The sequence below is a fragment of the Planococcus citri genome, chromosome 5, assembly GCF_950023065.1.
Source record: "Planococcus citri chromosome 5, ihPlaCitr1.1, whole genome shotgun sequence".
NCBI classification, from domain to species: Eukaryota; Metazoa; Arthropoda; class Insecta; order Hemiptera; family Pseudococcidae; genus Planococcus; species Planococcus citri.
In genome coordinates, this window is record NC_088681.1 from 38083486 (window position 1) to 38103035 (window position 19550).

The 19550-nt window shown below is 34.6% G+C and overlaps 1 protein-coding gene and 2 long non-coding RNA genes across 3 annotated transcripts in view; 2 read left to right on the forward strand and 1 right to left on the reverse strand.

Moving 5' to 3' along the window:
• LOC135846624 (kinesin-like protein CG14535) overlaps positions 1-19550 on the reverse strand; it is a 221207-nt gene that overhangs the window by 76437 nt on the left and 125220 nt on the right. The gene's annotated exons all lie outside the window — the stretch shown is intronic.
• LOC135848017 (uncharacterized) lies at positions 1102-2788 on the forward strand. Its single transcript, XR_010559296.1, has 5 exons — positions 1102-1224; positions 1315-1497; positions 1817-1970; positions 2049-2490; positions 2573-2788. It is a non-coding gene; the product is annotated as an uncharacterized LOC135848017 (long non-coding RNA).
• Positions 6192-8623, forward strand: LOC135848443 (uncharacterized). The gene is made up of 5 exons (XR_010559349.1): positions 6192-6364; positions 6466-6633; positions 6717-6864; positions 8092-8334; positions 8424-8623. It is a non-coding gene; the product is annotated as an uncharacterized LOC135848443 (long non-coding RNA).

The window sequence follows — 19550 nt, forward strand, 5'->3', positions numbered from 1 at the left end:
TTTCGAAATTTAACCGATCTGTTCTTACCATTACTTAAAATCTCGAATACTAAACATAGAACATTGTCCCTTCACTTTTTGGAGTCAGCAACTCAAATTACATTCAAGTACATAGTTTGAATTTTTGTTTCATTACCAGGCAAAATGTTTGACAGAGATACAAGTTGAAATTTAGTTCACTTTGAAAGTAAATTCTGGAAGAGTAACGTCTTTAATTAGAAAACAAAATCATTAGAAGTTGGGTTTTTGGAGATTTGAGCACCCTTGTCCCTTATCCATTAAATTACCAAATCAGACTCACGTTGGACAAATCAAGGCACGATCTTCTTCACTGAGCAATGAGCACACTACACAGACAGAGTTTTTATCAAATCGGCAAGGAGCTCTCCCAACCATTTCCTTATCAGTATATGTAGGATCTCTAAAAAATCAAAAAAACATTTTTTGGGAAAATCATTCTCCATAAAAATTGTTGCATCTGGCCAAAAATCATTTTCGTGATACGCCATTAAAAATATCTCAACAGACGCCGACTCCAATTTAGCTTAAAAATGAATAATTTTTCAATTTTCAAGAACTCAAATGAAAAAACTCATAAAGAACACCATTTTGAAAAACCCTAACATGTAAAATTGACGTCATAACTTTTCCAAAATTCCATCGAAATATCTTAAAACCATAGAAATGTACTTTTTGCGATGATTTTTTTTTTTTAAACAGACAATACAAAAGTCGAAAACCTGTTAATATGTAAAGTACCCAAGCCTGCTGAAATTTTAGGCTTCTTAAAGCGACTATAAATATAACAATGACTAACCAAAGTCATGAACTTTGAACTTGATAGGCTGACCAGAACGATAATAATTATCAAATGACACGTACCAAAATTCAAAAAATTCGAGCTTTTTTAGCGACTACAAATGAATTTTCATTTCAAAATTGAAATTCGATAAATATTCGTCGTAGAAAAGGCCATCAGTCACATAACCACAACATCGTTTTCATGATATTGGTTAATGATAGCTAATCTGTTTTGCTTGTGGTTTATTTTCATGTAAAACGAGCATTACATATTACATAACCCACCTAACTGCACAAAAAAAACACTTTCAAAAGTCAGTCCCATCAGTAGGTAACTTAATAAGCGCAAGTTTAAAATGTTGCATAAAACTGCTTTAACGTTACTCGCCACTTTTTTTTTTAGCAACGCTGTAAGAAATGTTGGTAAGTAGGATTCATGTAAAATTTTTCTTGAAACTTGTAGCAATTTTCCTAGCTAAATACCTATTAATTCGAGAGGCACTATTTTTTAAGCTTCGAGATGGCATATGCCACCATCATCGTGTGAACTGTTTTCATCGAAAAATGTATCGTATCCTACACCTTCACCGATCAATGTTATCACCAAGGATGCCATTGAAGTTGAGACAAATTCGCCTGTAATTCTAAAAAACCCACTGCTTATTCCATTTACAGTTAAAAATAGCGGATATTCACGTAAGTAAATTCAATTTTTAAAAGATTATTATGTACTTAATCTTTCAAAATTAATTTGATGCTCAAAAATTTTAAAGGAAATCGAGATTCAATTTTTTTGCTCACTATTTTCACCAATTTGAATCACTCTTTGATTAAAGCCATAACTAAACACAAATCTCTTTCAATCAAGATTGAGCTATACTTACGTAGATCTCCACAAACAGCATTTTACTCCTTATTGTCCCCCCCCCCAAAATGCAAATTCGAAGCACAAAATATCATATTATGTACTTAATCCGTACAGTAAGACAACTTATAAACAAATAAAATATTTCAGTTGAAGGTTTTGATACTCTACCAGCTTTATTTCGTACCCATGTAACAACATTTGGTGGAGTACTATGCGGCAATGAGTACCTTTTTTATAAAATAAGGTTCATCGTCAGTGATGATCCTAACAATTCAAGCTACTCACAAATAGATGGCAAAGGGTGCGAAAAATTTTCACTAAAAAAAAGTACCCAAAATTGTGTGTTTTTTTTTTAGTAAAATACGATCTTATTTTGTAGATCACCTTTGACTTTGAATTTAATCTACTACAAAAAAGAGTACGGCACATTTGAAGAATCTCTCAAACATCGTGATGGTGTGCTCCAGGAAGACTTTCTGCTTGATTATGAAAGTGCTTTTATGTTGATTCGGGCTTGATAACTCTACTTACATTTAAATTAAGTAATACAAATGAATCTCTCGTATTAATTTTCGCAGGCCGATGTGTATAATGTTTTATTCGCTCCCGTCCAACTCTTGACAGACTTATTACTCATAGAACCAGGATCACAGGCGATCGTTCCTTCAGCCCTCGCTTATGCATGGTTCGATAGATTACCATTTCTATTCGGGTACTACGCTTATTATGGATCTTACATTGATTTCGAGACTGGCAAACAATACGAATGTGCGATTACCATATTGGCTGATAGGATTGTTTATGGACTTGGCAAAGAACAGGTACCTACCTATCTAAACATTATACGACTTTGATTTTAAAATTTTCAGGCTGATATTTTTTTTCAAATTTGATTTTTTTCAGTTCGAAAATTCATTCTTAAAAGTGAAAAATATTCATGGAGGAAAACTAATTAATCGACAACCTATTCAAAAAGTTGGCAAGAGACCAATTTATAAAGCCAAAGGGCTGGGTGGAATATTTACTCTTTTTTAATTAGGTAGAGGTATTTGAAAAATTATTTTTCAAAAATGTGTGTTTACAGTTTCATTATTTAGCAATAAAGATTTTACTGTCTTACATCTGTCTCGAAACTCATTTCAACAAGTGAACAAACATTTACTTTCTAGAACTGATTGCCAAAAATTAACATAAATTTTACCTGTGTCATTAAATTTTGATATGACTAGTAGGCAAAATTCAAAAAATAAAATTGAGGAGGTACGAGTACCTAATCTGAAATTTGCATGGTCCCGTCCCGTGATGAATTTTTTCCTACTTCGTCAGCTATACCACTAAAAAAGGTTCAAATTATCTCGTCATAGAATCAACAATCTGATATTGAAACTCCAATGAAATGTCAAAACGATCTAAATCTCATATTTGAAGGTTGGTTTGTGAGAAGATAAGTGTTTAGCTGAAGGTAATAGTTCAGCTCCATAAATTGGTATGAGATCCCTTCATAAATAATAAAATGAAACGACTCACCCATTCTCATGCAGCACTCATTCTACTCGTATATGCACATTTTTGACAAGTAAAGGCCAAAAATCGTACTCACCTGAAACAAAAACAAAAAAATATTGATTAATTTATTTTCATTACAAGCTCATTTCATTATTCAAATTAAGTAAGTAAGTATTACTTATTATATTGGGTCGTGGGTCACCCGCTGATGTGTCAAAATCAAAAATGAAGCATCAAGACAATATGTGACCAATTTTTTAAATTCTCAATGAAATTACTGAACAAAATATGTATTTGAACTGCAGACGCCGATTTTGGAAAAACCAGCATCAATCGAGATCATACGTGCAAAAGCTGTTTTCAATAGATTAGAGGATTCAAAAATATGGTATAGGTACATCTGATTTCAATTTCAGCTGTATTAGATTTCGATTTTTTAAATCCATTTTTGTTTTAGTTCAAAAATGCAATTTAAATTTCGCCAAAAATCCAAAAACTGCACCTTTGCTTCGGAAATTTTGACTGATGATGATTTAACAGGCAATCCCAATATCAGAGGAAAAAATATGGGAAGTCATAGGTTTAAACTGAGATGTTTTCGCTTTCCTTCTCTCTGCTTCTATCACGTTGACTTTCTTTAGATTCAAACAAGGATATTCTAATTTCATTTTCCTGCATGGCCTCCACTTTTCAGAATTGTTTCAGTTCTGCACTTTGAAATAGAAAACTGACTTATTGAAAAATTAGGGACATTTTTTAAAGCTTTTTTCCGTATCTTTGGGTATTTCTGGAAGGAAAAATCACTTCAATAGAAGTTTGTACTATTTTCACGGTGACATTTCTTCAAAGCACATCATTACCAATGTCACATGGCACTGGCAATCACGCGATTTTTAAAAATAGCAATAAAAAAAGGTTCGCATTTCAGTTCTTGTTATCTTCGAAAATTTACCTATAACTTTTAAAATCGTTCAAAACCGCAAAAATCCCCCCACGTTTCCACTTATCAGACGTAATACAACACTCGATTTCCATAAAAAAAAAGTTTTCTTTTTTAAAACAATGGAAAGCTCACTCGCGAACTATTAAGTAGGCTGCTTTAAACTTCAACGCAATAATGTTTCAAAAAAGTGTCTTGTTCTTCGCTCTAATTTATTCATTTTCTACCATCGATTCACATAAAACGAGTAAGTTGATTTTTTTAAGCATAGTTACTATTTTTACAAGCATAAGTAAGTATGTACTAGAAATTTTTTTCACATTTTCGTAATTCAGGTATTCGTATTTTATAATTCAGAACCACCAGAGTCATGTCCATATTTCCCATCAACACCTCCACCGTACAAAGCATACAGTCCCATAAATATTATAACTAAAAATGTCATCCCAGCCAACGTATCAACCCCAGTCAATTTAAGAAATGGGATATTTGGTCCACTTTTTGTCATAAATACTGGATATGCGTGTAAGTCGAATGAGTCGTCAAAACAGGTAGGTAAAATATATTTCATCGAAAATAAATTCCGTATTAAAATATTTTCCAGTCGAAGCTTATGGTAATCCTGCAACACTTGATGGGGGAATAATTTACGGAGGAGTACTCTGTGGAAAATTGTACAGGTTTCATAAACTACGAGCATATATTTCTCAAGATCCGAATGGAAGAAGCTATAATTTACAAGATGGGAAAGGGTAAGTTGGCATGATAATAAACATGATTACAAATTCGTTCCCATGCAACAAATAATACGTAAGAGTTACAAAAATTTCCAAAGATCGCCACTGTCAATCGCTTTGCATTACTATAAAGCTGAATATGCATCTTTTCAAGAAGCCCTTAAACATCCAGGAGATGGGGTGGTTTTAGTAAATTACATGATCACATACGTAAGCAACAATTTACACTATAATTATGATTGTTTACTAGGCTTACATATATGTACTTACTCTATACCTACGTGTGATAATTCGCTGATTTACAGGGCCCAGTGTACAATATATTATTTATTATACCTCAAATCGCCCTGCTGCTTTTTAGAATTCCTAAATTTGGAATATATTTCGCACCCGAGATTATAATCTACGCTTGCTTCAATATCATATTTGCAATCACGGAATATTACGCTTTTTATGGCTCTTATTTAGACCTCGAGAGTGGTATTGAATATCCAAATGTTATTCAAATTCAAACCGCCGGTATTTATCCTCTTTTGACCAAATCTCAAGTAAGTAGATACAGAAGTAATTTTATTTTTCGTGAAATTATTCCACGGCCTATTTATACCCTACATAACAATGAATACCTACAAATCTGTGTATTTTTCTCTACAGTTGAAAGCTTTCCAAACATTGCGCAGTATAAATGGTACCTTGTTGGAAACTGTAGCGCCCCTTCACACCCGAAACCAACCTATTTATTTGGGGAAAGGATACACAGAAACGTATTCTTTATTTTGAACACTCATAAGACATTTTTTGTATAAAATAAAATTACTTATGTTATTAAATTTCAATAAAATAATTGTACTTTGTACATTCGTTTGTCTTTTTGAAAAAGCTTGACAATACAAAATCAATTTCCTCTCCAAATTTTGTTGACGAGAAGGTAGGTAGAAACTATAGTAAAAATTTCCGAGCAAAGAATCGAATGTTGCATGTTAAAAATCAACTTTGGCAACTTATTCTCTCTCTCTCAAAAAAAAAAAAAAAAAAAAAAAAAACACAAAAAACTAATTAGGTACAATTTACAGGTCGTATCAATTTCTCTAAAGATCTCGATAGATCTTTGTTCGATTTTCAAAGTGGAATTTTCCCAAGCCGAACATTAGCATTATCAATGTCACATGGCACTGGTAATCACGTAGAGTATACATGTAGGTAAGTTGCTAGGAGCATGGCGCGATTTTTACAAATGGTAATAAAAAAAGGTACCTACAAATTTCTGTTGTTATTGTTATCTTCGAAAATTCGACTTTTAAAATTGTTCAACATCGAAAAATTCCTTCGCGTTTGCTCTTATCAGACGTCATACAACACTCGATCTCCATGAATTTTTTTTTTTATAAAAACGGTGAAAAGCTCATACACGAACTAGAAGTATTTTGGACTTTAACGCTATAATGTTTCAAAAAAGTGTCTTGTTCTTCGCTCTAATTCATTTACTTTCTGGCATTGATTCACATAAAACGAGTGAGTTGTTTTTTTCAACACTATTATTTACATAAGTACTTATAAGTAGATAAACATTGTTCACATTTTCGAAATTCGGACATTCGTATTTTTTACTTCAGAACCGGCGGAGTCATGTCCATATTTTCCATCAAAACCTCCGTCGTACAAAGCATACAGTCCCATAAACATTATAACCAAAGATGTGATCCCAGCTAACGTATCAACTCCAGTTAATTTAAGAAATGGGGTATTTGGTCCCCTATTTGTCATAAATACTGGATATGCGTGTAAGTCGAATGAGTCGGATGAGTCGAAATAGGTAAAAGGTTTTCCATCGAAAAGAAATTCACTATTAAAATATTATTTTCAGTTGAGGCCTATGGTAACCCTGTAGCAATTAGTGGAGGAATAATTTACGGAGGAGTACTCTGTGGAGAATTTTACCGGTTTCATAAGCTACGAGCTTATATCTCTCAAGATCCGAATGGAAGAAGCTATAATCTAGTAGACGGAAAAGGGTAAGTTGGCAATATGATGGACATAATTTCGTTTCTATGCAACAATAAAAATATAATGTTGAATTAAAAATATTTTCAAAGATCGCCATTAACAATCGCTTTGCATTACGGGTCGTGCTGGATTCACCGACTCCCAGTCCAAACTTGAAATGAATCAGTCAGTCGTTCATCAAATCATCACTTTTCACTTCAGTCAGTTTTCACTCATTCGGTTTCATATTTATATTTTGAATGAAAAATTTTCCAAGTTCTGTCATTGTGTCCCATACCAACTTCCTACACCACTGTATAATTAATTCAATTTTAATTTAATTGTTTTTGAAAAGAAAATTATGATCAATTTAAAGAGAAATTTTATTTTTAATTTTGAAAGAAAAACCAATCCAACTTCAAAACTTTGAACGGATTCCCAAAAAATGGAATCAATTTCGAGCTCCAACAAATTCGACTTACGTCTTGGTACAAAACTGAAAATTTTAAAATTTAATCTATAGCTGAATAATCAATAATCTTTCCTACAATCATGAATTACGAGTTTGGAGTTGAAAACTGAAACCCATTTACCATTTCGTTGAATTAGGTAATTGTTGGAACTTCTGGAAATTATTTCCAGGAACAAGAACAACTATTTTATAATCAGAGCTCAAATATTTTTTCCCTAAAAAACCCTAAATAGACGCTGAAATATTCCCTAAAAAATGCCAAAATATGCCCTAAAACGTAAAAATATTTATTCTCCAACGATATGGGTATTGTTTTACAAAGAAAATCAATATGGGACGAAAAAATTATGCCAGTCCCACTAATTTTGCGGGGAAAAAATCCGAGCCCTGTTTAGTGTTTATAACAGTTATAGTTTTTTCAAAATCGACCAATGAAGGAATTTTGAATAGAAATAATGATACAAATTCATTCAATAAAAAGTAAAAACACTAGTAACACCCAATAAAATTGATATTAGTGCTGGTAAAGTATAATTAATTAATCAATCATCATTTATCAATCAACTTATCAAGCGAAAGACGTTGAGAGAGTGAGCGGGATTGAAGAGTCATGAAAAGAATGAGAATCATGAATCGACTCTTTTGGACTGGGAGTCGGTGAATCTAGCACGACCCTGATCACACACGTAAGCAAAAATGACACTATAGTTACGATTTTTTACTATAGGCTTATTAGTTATTACTTTACGTATGCATATGTAATAATTTGATGATTCACATGCAGGGCCCAGTGTACAACATACTTTTTATTCTTCCTCAAATCGCTCTGCTGCTGTTTAGAATTCCTGGATTTGGAATATACTTTCCACCCGAGATTCTACTCTACGCTTGGTTCAATATCATTTTTATAATCACAGAATACTACGCTTTCTATGGCTCTTATTTAGAGCTCGAGACTGGTATCGAATATCCAAATGTTATTCAAATTCAAACCGTCGGTATTTATCCTCTTTTGACCAAATCTCAAGTAAGTACTGGGCTAATAATTAGAACTTTTGATGGAATTATTCTAAATCCTATAACAATAAATTCAAATTTGTGTACTTTTCTCTGCAGTTGAAAGCTTTCCAAACATTGATCAGCATAAATGGCACTTTGTTAGAAACTGTAGCACCTCTTCACACCCAAAACCAGCCTGTTTATTTGGGAAAAGGATACACAGAAACTTACTCTTTATTCTAAACATTCGATAGGTATTTTCTGAATTAAATTTATCTGCGTTATAAAATTTCAATAAAGTTATACTTTGTGCTATCGTTTGTCTTTTTGAAAAAATCATTATGGGTAAGTTGGTATCACTGTCATCAATACAAGGTATATGATTTGAGAAAAAATGTTTCAAAGACGAAATGCTTATAATGAAAAATGCCGAATCATTTATCTTGACTTTTCGTCTCAAAACACGTGTTTCTCTGTTTTACTACTCGAAATCAATTTCCCCTCCAAATTTTTTGATAAAATGGTACCACTGATGAAAATTTCTGAGCAAAAATCGAATTCTTCCACGTTGAAAAACAAGTTTGGTAACTTATTCTCTTAAAAACCAAACTGAATTACAATTTAAAGGTTGTATCAATTTCTTTAAATGAACTTGAATCTTCATAAATATTAGGTAGGTATCTTACTTATACCTGCTTTGTACACCTATGATCACGTATATTTACAAATTACCACATTTTATGCTTGTAAGGATTTTCAATACCGATAAACAATATCTAAAAATAAGTAATTATGTTACCTATCACTTTCTGTAAGTTCAATGTCACATTGAAGCTTTTTAAAAATTCATGTTTTTCACCAACATTCGCATATCTCGAATACACCTATCTTTATATTCAAGGTGTTATATCCTCATATGCCTAACCTGCCTGTGTGTACTATTATGTATTACTCCCTATGGTAACACTGCGTTGTCCTACTCGGAGCTGCACCCTAGACGCAGCTACGAGCGTGTGGATCGGCGTAGTTCTGTTTCTTTCGGCCGGAGAGATGGACTTCCGTGTTAAAGAAGTGCTCGGATGCACTGATATATTAATTCTCAGACCAACATACGTTGTAATCTGTGAATCGTGTTAATCATGGTGATAATCTTGTTTGAATTATGTTAATCTGTTCTTATTTTGTGTTAATCGTCCAATGGGACACTGTTTAATCGGATTAAATGCCTTTTGTGTATGCAAATGTGTCGATTTAATCCACAACTTGTGGTCTATTCTTATAACGCCGTCCTGCTGAGCTAGCCAGGTAAGTTATTCTCCTCGGAGTATTTCTTAGTTCTCCCCTTTGAAGTAGTGATTTATTATATTACGGTAACAGGCATAAAGTAAGAATATTCTCACATTGGCGCCCAATAATCTTCGAAAAAGACAGATTGGTGACTTACACTCGTCATCTGCCTTTAAATTTCCATTCCCAGTTGAAATTTCACACCATTGTGTGTGAAATTGCAACAAAGAGCGGAAATTTCCCACTGAAAAAACCATTTGTGTTTGTCCCCTCGTAAGGACAATAAAATTAGGTATAATTTATTTTTAGTCAGTGTGAGAGTTGATATTATTATATATTAACCTTACTCAGATATTCACATCATCATATGTAATATCATAATAGATATTTTATACCATCGTGTGTAAATATTTCAAACTCAAATAAAGTTGATTCTAACTGAAAAATGAGTATCTTTTTCTTTTCATCTTCGATCTATTTTAGGTAGGTTTGCATAGTCAAAACCTACTTAAAAACGTGAAAACGTGGTCCCTCTATACCTCTGCTACCCCTGCCACCACCCAACGCAGGATAGCGCCAATTTTGGTTGCAAAAACAGCGTGAAGGTCATAGAGAATGTGAAAACGTGCTCGTCAGTTTTAGGTAGGTTTGCATAGTCAAAACCTACTTAAAGCCGCAAAAACGTGGTGCAATCTATACCTCCGCTACCCCTGCCACCTCCCAGCATAGGATCGCGCCAATTTTGGTACCAAAAACAGCGTGAAGGTTATAGAAAGAGCGCGAAGTCGCGAGCCAATCACGTTGCAGTAGCTACTTTACGCCATATTGTGCTGTTGTATCTGCCGCACCCCACCCTAACAACAACGGACGTTTCATAGCTAGCTAACCACGTTGCAAGCCGCTGTATCACACCACAACGGCCTGTTAGAGCTACCTCACCCTCCCTACACCAACGGACGCGACCGCATCAAGCCAGTTGTGCTGTTGATGCAGCCGCGCCCTTTTTATTTCATCACTTTGCGCCTTAACTCAGTAGTTGTTTTTTTGCCGTGTATCTCGTGTGCCCCGTGTGCTGAATTTATTCCAGGTAATCACTACGTGTGTTTTTGCTATTAGTGCTTTTCAATTTACTTCAAATTGTGCATATTTATTTTTTGCTTAGCTCATTTTTGCTTTTAAATACTGTGCATATTTCCGCATTTTATTTTTTGTGTCTTTTTGTGAATTTTGTCTCGTGTCAATTTTTCCCAAAATGCCTATTCAGACCCAAAGTAGTACTGGTTCAAAAACCAGATTCTACCACTGTCTCTGTGTATTAGGTAGACACAAAAAGTCTTGCCCAAACTATGTAAATAATTCACAGGATCGTGATTCTAATTCCATTTGTGAACAGAATACTAACGATCCTACCACCCAAGAGGCTGAAATTGTTGCTAATTTAAGCCCATTTTCCTACACCTCATTTTTCAAAAAATGGGATAATTCTCCAGTTTCTCCACTTGATTCTGAGGTGGATGGAGAGGATTTAGAGGAGGTCGATGCTGACGACTCTGAATCCACTAATTTAGCTAAAACCTCCCTCCCACTCCACATTAAGCCCATTAAAAACGTAATTCCTGAATCGAATGCACAATCTGACCAACAATTACAACAAATGAATTCTTTGATCACTGATACTACTGATCTAGAATTCCCAGAATTGCCAGAAGACGTTGATACTAACGATCCACTTCTGGGATTATTCAAGGACACGTGGTCATCGCAGGTGCAGATGATTAAGAAAGTTAGGGCAGGCCAGGCTGTACATGACAAGTACATTCGCGAATTAGAGAAGGACAAGGAGGTGGTTGCTAAGGTATTGACTGCTAATACCAAAGCAATTAAAAAAACCCACAACCAGTTCAAGAAATTTGAACAAAAATGCAGTTCCTGGGCTGACAATCTTGTCAAAACAGCCGAGGAACATGTCACCCTAGCCACTAATACAGCCTCAGAAGCCCGCGAACTCGCTGCGAATACTGCACGCGAATTTCGCAAAGATAGGGAAGATAGGAATGCCAAAATGGATCAACACGTGGCAGACTGCCAGGTGATGGCTTCGGAGCTGGCAAAAGTGAAAAAAGCCCAATTTGGTGGCTCTCACAATTGCAGCAATGCTATTAATGCGCCAAAGTCCAAAACCATGCCATTTGATTCAGCCTCCCTGAAAAGTGCAGGTATTTTTTATGATGAGTCTAGGAAATTTTTCCCCCACGAATTCGTTTCACAATTTGAAAAATACTTCGAGAACTTGAATGTTGTGGAAGCTCACAAAATATTCTTGTTCATCGGAGCAGTGAAAGCGAAAAATGCCGACACCTGGAGAAGCAAAGTAGAGAATGTGATTTCTTACAATATGCTTATCCAGAAATTTTTTGATTTTTATTGGGACAAAGCCCATCAGAATGCTGCACTTAGGGAATGCGAATTACGATTCCGATCCCCCTCAGGTCCTAAAGAAATGGCTGACCAAATGATTCGTTGGGCTAAAACCCTCATGAAACAAAAATATGCCATTGAAGAATGCATAGTCGATCTTCTGGTGAGCAAAGCCCCTTTAGAGTATAGAATTTACCTTAAGGAAGATGGCCAATCTGTGGAAAAACTCATCAGTAAATTGGAATTTTTTTCCAACGATGATGTTGACCCAGAAAACGAGGTACCTATTGTGTTCTCAGGTCCAGCTTACTCCAAGACTAGCTACCAACAATTTGGAACCCCAGTTTATAATAACAATGGTTCCAAGGAAGTTGAACTCCCTGATATGGCTGCCCTTCAACGTCAGTTTAGGAAAATGTTAGGTGGAAACATCAACGAACATGATGTTTTAATCACCCTTACCCCTAAAAAGAAGTTTGGTCAGTCAGAAACCAAGAATTCTAACTCTGATGCTCAGGAATCTGTGAATACTGCAAAACCTGAGCAATCCAGAGAAAAATTCCATGTGAAAATCCCATCTCACCCCCCTCCTACCTCAAATCCCATTGCTCTAATTTTTAATAAACATGGGCTGGAGCCAATTCATGCTTCCGATAGTGAAAGCAGTTCATCAGAGGAATCCGAGGATGAAGAAACCCCTCCAAAATAAACCCTGTCCTACATCCTAAAGTGATGACGATCCTGTCACACCCCCAGCTGAAAATCAACTTGAAATTCAGGTTGAAATTCACCCAGAGCCAGTTTGGGACCAAGAACCAAGTACCTCAACAGGGGTGAGTGTTGTTACTAACACCCCCACTGTACAATCTCCCACAACTTCCGTTGCTCAAACTCACGATACTGTGAATAACAGCATCCCCACTCCATCGATGTCAGCTGGGGCAAATGTCAATTTTGACACCCCTACAGACTCCATAGAACAACAAATGGAAACCACAGTCACCACTGCCTTGTAAATAGTTGAGAATGCACTGTCATTTTTAGCTATAATAAGCTTCCCCATGTTGTTCAATAAATACCTATTTTATAATAAATGGTCATTTTCAACAGATGAGTAATCTATTGACTTATAATAATCAATAGATTCCATTTTTAGCAATTTCCCATCCTTCAAACGAATGATTTGGTCTCGAATATGATTTTGACTCCAAAATTGTTCAAAAATTCACAATTTTGAGAAAATTTGAGCCAAAATTGCATTGTCATTTTTCAGATATCTCAAAAGTGTGAATTTTTACCTCAAAAATATTATTTCAATTTTGAACAATATTTTTCCCCCCAAATTTGAACAATTCAATGTGAAATGTAATTTTGCATTCGAAACCGCCCAAAAACTTTGCAATTTTGAGAAAATTTGAGCCAAGAATGCATAGTCATTTTTCAAATGTCTCAAAAACGCAAGTTTTGTGCCCAAAAAATACCAATTCAATGTTGAATGGTATTTTTTCCCATGAAAACGAGTAATTTGGTTTCAAATATGATTTTGAGTCCAAAATTGTTCAAAAATTCACAATTTTTGGGAAATTTGAATCAAAAATGCATGGTCATTTTTCAAATACCCAGAAAATGCAAGTTTCCAAGTCAAAAATACTTATTCAATGTTGAAGAGTATTTTTTCCCATGATTCGTAATTTTTGGGAAATCTGAGCCAAAAATAATGCATTGTCATTTTTCAGACCTCTCAAAAACACCAATTTTAACTCCAAAAAACATTTATTCAATCTTGAATAATGTTTTCCCCCATCAACGAATAATGCGTCATCAAATATGATTTTGTGTCCAAAATTGTTCAAAAATTCACAATTTTCAGAAAATTTGAGTCAAAAATGCATTTGTCATTTTTCAAAAATTCTGAAAATTCCAAATTTTACCCCAAGTTGAGAAACCCTGGTACTACGCAGTTGTAATTTTACAACTACGTAGTCCTTTGTGTTCCAGCGACTAGCTCGTCAGCACAGGCCGCATTATGCATTTTGCCGCCATCCTGGCACTGAGACATCTGTCTTGGCAGTTTGTTAGAAGGTGCGGGGTAGGGTGAGTGTGATAAGCACACGAGCCAACAAGCGATTCTGCTATGAGCTCTCCGATCATTTCTTTTGTGTTCCTGCTTGTATCAAATCCAATGTTGGATAATTTTTATTCCTTTTATTTGAAATTGTTTTACCTACACTGTTATTATACATGTGTTCCTTCTTACTTTTGATGCTATTTGTAAGAAAGCATAATCATTTTTTTTTCCTTTTGTGAAAAATGTTTATTATGCTGATTTCTTTTGAAGTTTTCCAGTTTTTGGAAATCTTAAGTTTTTTTTTTCAAGTGACGTGATTTTTTTTTTTTTCTTCTAACAATAGAATGTGTCGTTCGCGTATGTATAATCGTTGTCGTTTTTTAATTTCTAATGTGAGCTGACAGTTCCTGATACCTGAAGTTCCTGATACTTGGTGAGTACAATCGTTATTTTATGCTTTTAAAATATAAAATCAAAGTGTTAACGTAAACGTGTCAACGAGGCTCCCAACGCCAACTTGACAGACATATTATTTATCCCTAGTATTGCTTTTTTCACGCATTTCCGGTAATATTTTATTATTTTCGCAAGAATTCTGTCTGACTGACCCCCCCCCCATCACCTTCTCTGTTAGATTTCAGAAATGACTGAAATCCTCGATCATCTCTGTGAGGGGTGCAAGCTCTCTGTCACACACCTCAGCCCTACCAAGGTATCTGAAGCCAATAGTGCGAAAGACCCTTAATCCATTTCTCACCCCAGTTCAACCACTGAGCCGAAATGACACTATTTTTTTGCAACACAGTGGTTGAAATTTACGAGCACCCAAATTGAGAATAGGAATTCCACCAGAAAGTGCTCAATCTTGAGCAATTTTTGTACCAAAGGTTTTTCCAAATACTCAAATAACTACGAGTTAAAAATTTACTTGAAAATTTTCAAAAAGCCAAGTCTTAGAAAATTACTTCAAGTGAATTTTTCCCAAACCAGTGAAAATTTTGGAACCAAAATTTTCCACATTAAAATTCCAAACCAGGTGACAATGTTGTCAAATGGAGTAAGAGTATTTTCCACGATCTCAAACTATTAATTTTAATAGGTTGGGAGAAATCATTTCAAAATTTTGCAATTTGAAAAAAATGCAATTCGATACTGAATGCATTTTTTTCTTCCTTTTTTCCTTTTTTTTTTTTTTTTTGGTTTTTTGGAAAATTTATCCAAGTAACCAAGATAACATGTGTCCCAAACCATGAACAGCAGAGTGCTCAAAATTGATAACTGAAATGTTTCAGTGTCATTTAAATCCAACATCAAATTAGGGTGGAGTTTCCTAGGAGAGTTTACACTCAAAAAGGCTCATTAACTTGCGATTATGCAATTTTTGACAAATTTTTGACTTATAATCTTTGCTCAAAAATTCCACTTAGCTAAGAAACACCCTCAGCAGGGGCAAGGACTTCCCCCTCCCCCCTGCCATTGATTCCAATAGAACTGAAATAGCCCATCTTGAAAAATAATTCCATTGTGAAATTTTTCGAGAAATTTTTTCAAGGAAGTTTGTGTCCACTCCAAGCAGGTAAGAATAGAATTTCAATACTGATTTTCAAAATTCAAACCAAGATAGGCCAAAATTCCTACCATCCTGAATTTTCACTATATGACATTTTCCCAAAACTTTCAAAAATAGATTCGATACTGAATTTATTGATTTTTTTTTTTTTGGAGAGACTACCTTACGAAAACAAACAGTATAACATATGCCCCGATATGTGGTACTCAAAGGGGACTAAAATGGCACATAGTTGCATTTTGGTTCCAAGTGAGGTAATTTCTCTGAAGAAAATAACCCTGTCCCAAACCATTCCCAAAAGAATTGATTCCATAGTGAATTTAATTCAACTCCCTACGTCATATCCAAAAATTGAAATTCGAAATTTTTCAAATTCAATGTCCCCATTGTTTTCACAGAGACAGGGTAAAACACGCATCAGTCAGTTGTTGAGTGGGAAAATTGAAATTTTTCAATACCCAATCCAACAAGACAAATCAACAGACTGGTTGAATTTTGAAAAGATATGTATTTATTGTATCTCGAAAAATTCACCAAACTGCTGATTCTCATTTCAACAAGATGGAAAATGTACACACGATGAATAATATCACGTAGACATTTTTATCCAAATTGAAACGTGTTGAAATCTGAAAATAAACAATAACACTCCTGAGAAGTGAAAGCAGTGGCACTAAAACCACCAACACCACATTGCTCTCTCGTTTTGAAATTTACAAGTTATTATACTCAAATAATTTCCAAAACAAGCAACTTTTCACCTTACAGAAATCCCCCACAAAATTCTTTTCTCAAAAAATTGATTCGATAATGAATTCTATTAATTTTTGAGAGAGAATTTAGCCTACCAATGGTGGATGTAACGTATGCTCCAAAATACCTTACTTTCAGCCAAAATAGGTACAACACAATACCTATTCCCAAATTTCAAAACCAAGATAGGGTAGATTTTCTCAGCTGAAAAAATCAGACAGTAGTTTTCCAAAATTCCAAACAATTTCATTTGAAAATAAATTCCATGGTGAATTTTTTCTTTCGAATTGATTGGAGAGAATATAACCATCAACAGGGGCAAAAACATCCACCCCCTCTCCCCCTCAAGCTATTGATCCTAATAACTTGGAGAAAAATGTTAGTAAAATTCCCCAAAAATGAATTCAAAACAGAATTTTTTTTTTTTGAAAAACCACTCTACAAATGCACCTGATACAACGTATGCCCCGCATATGTGGTATCCAGGTGTCAAACTTGCACAATTAGTTGCTTTTTGGCCCAGAGTAGAGTGAATTTCCAATACTTCAACCATGTGAAGAGACCAAATTCTCAAAACATGACGAGTTGGAAATTAAAAATACCCTTCCCTAAAACTTCTTCAAAAATCCATTCTATGATGAATGCATTCTTCCCATTTTTTTTTTTTTTTAATCATAAATTTACCTTACCAACTACAGATGTGCTGCATGTCCCAACACACATTCAATTCAGAGAATTGAAGATTGAAATTTTTCAACTTCAGTTTAATTACCTTCCGATGAAAGGGTAAATTTTCATCAAATTACCAGACCTTGAGATTGGAAGATTGAAATTTTTCAGCTCCAATTTCAACAAGCAAAATCAGTAAATAAGGTGAATCTTTTTTCCCCTAAAAGGCATTTATTTTTCCCAACCACTATCAACCAAGATTCACCAAGTTGCTGATTCGTGATTCAACAAGATAAGAAAATCTACATGATGGTTACTATCACGCCCATATGTATCTTCCCCCGCCTCTTTCATCGAATATTTACGAGTTATGATACTCAAGAATATCCCAAGAACACAACTTCACAACCTACAGTTGTTCAAATTTGAAATTTTGATGCTAAAATTCAAATTATAATCAATTGTTGAGAAGTATTTTCGATTCTGAAAATCAATTTCTACAAGTACCAAATGCTACAAACGAGAATGCTTTATAATAAGCTCTCTTTCTCACACACGTAATCATGCTATGTTTCTTTGTAAATTTATTAACATTTTTTTTTTTTTGTATTTTTTGTTATTGTTTTCAAGATTGATTCTAAACATTGTATTTATTATTTATTGATGTAACTTTCCACTGTTATTTATTTCTGTGCATTGTAACACATAGATTGCTCACTGTAAATTTTTTATTTTTTCTTTTTTTTTTTTTTAAAAACAATTTTTCTTGTGTTATTGTATCACACCTGCATAGTCTGGATGTTCTTTTTGTGATCCAGTTGATAATCATATTTAACCTTTTAATCGTCAATACAGTGGAATATCAAATCAACAGCTGGTTTTTAACGATCAAAAAGCTACACGAACAAACGAATTAATGAAAATTGGAATTGAGTACTTGTTAGAATTTAAGTTGTGTTATCTTTTTAAGTTGTACCTTGTCTGTTCAAAATATCCATTGTGATAATTCTGAACCCAAATAACCATTTGTGTTATTGCTATTCCTTGCTTATGATAGCAGTTGCCATTTGTGCAAGCTTTTTCCCAACAATTAGCACTTTTAGCCTAGGCTCTCCAAAACTTTCCCTTTTTAACATCGTCTGTTTTTTCATATCATGGTATATGACAAACAGCTCCCCTTCCCCCCTTCCACGAACTATTATGTTCAGAGAAGGGAAGAACTCGCCTTCCACACTCCCTCCCTTGTTTTCGATCCATTTATGATCAAAACATGGTGTTACCTGCCGGAGTCTCTTCAACTCTCTTTTGATCCTGTCTTTGTGTCGTTTAGTATGCGTTCATAATGCAATGTATTGTTATTGGTTGGTGCGTCGGTGATTTGGTGCCTTAGGGTGCCAGTTACTGGTGGCCAATTGGTGCAATACGGCGTTATGAATAGCGCTTAACGTCACACTTCTAAATTTAACACACTTTTGTCTCTCTCGTAATTTTCTCATCGTAGAAAATACGGGGGGCAGAAGTATATACCCATGATATTACTCATAGTCAGGTTCTAGCTCATATGTGGTATATAATGTATCCGTAATTGTCTCCGATGAAGAAGCTCATCATCAAAGCTAATCTCGGAGGGGCATATGTTATATCCTCATATGCCTAACCTGCCTGTGTGTACTATTATGTATTACTCCCTATGGTAACACTGCGTTGTCCTACTCGGAGCTGCACCCTAGACGCAGCTACGAGCGTGTGGATTGGCGTAGTTCTGTTTCTTTCGGCCGGAGAGATGGACTTCCGTGTTAAAGAAGTGCTCGGATGCACTGATATATTAATTCTCAGACCAACATACGTTGTAATCTGTGAATCGTGTTAATCATGGTGATAATCTTGTTTGAATTATGTTAATCTGTTCTTATTTTGTGTTAATCGTCCAATGGGACACTGTTTAATCGGATTAAATGCCTTTTGTGTATGCAAATGTGTCGATTTAATCCACAACTTGTGGTCTATTCTTATAACGCCGTCCTGCTGAGCTAGCCAGGTAAGTTATTCTCCTCGGAGTATTTCTTAGTTCTCCCCTTTGAAGTAGTGATTTATTATATTACGGTAACAGGCATAAAGTAAGAATATTCTCACAAAGGCAATTCTGGTTTCTTATCTCTAATTTTTTTAACCAATTTTTCTTCAACAGGTATACCTACCTAATAGATATTAGGTAGTAAAACCGAAAGTACATCCTGCTGATTTAAAACGACTACATCAGTACTTTGTCCTCGAATGAATAAGTTGTTTTTTTCTTCAAATATTGAGTGAGCAGTGGTTCGAAAAATGATTCTAATAATTTACAAATAAATATAGTTTTCTGGTTCCATTCTGTCATAAAAATAAAAAATATTCCCTCATAAGACAGTTTATATTTAAAACTGAAGGAGTCATGAGCAGCTTCTTCAATTTTACAAATGGAGAGTTCTGTTCGTCTTGA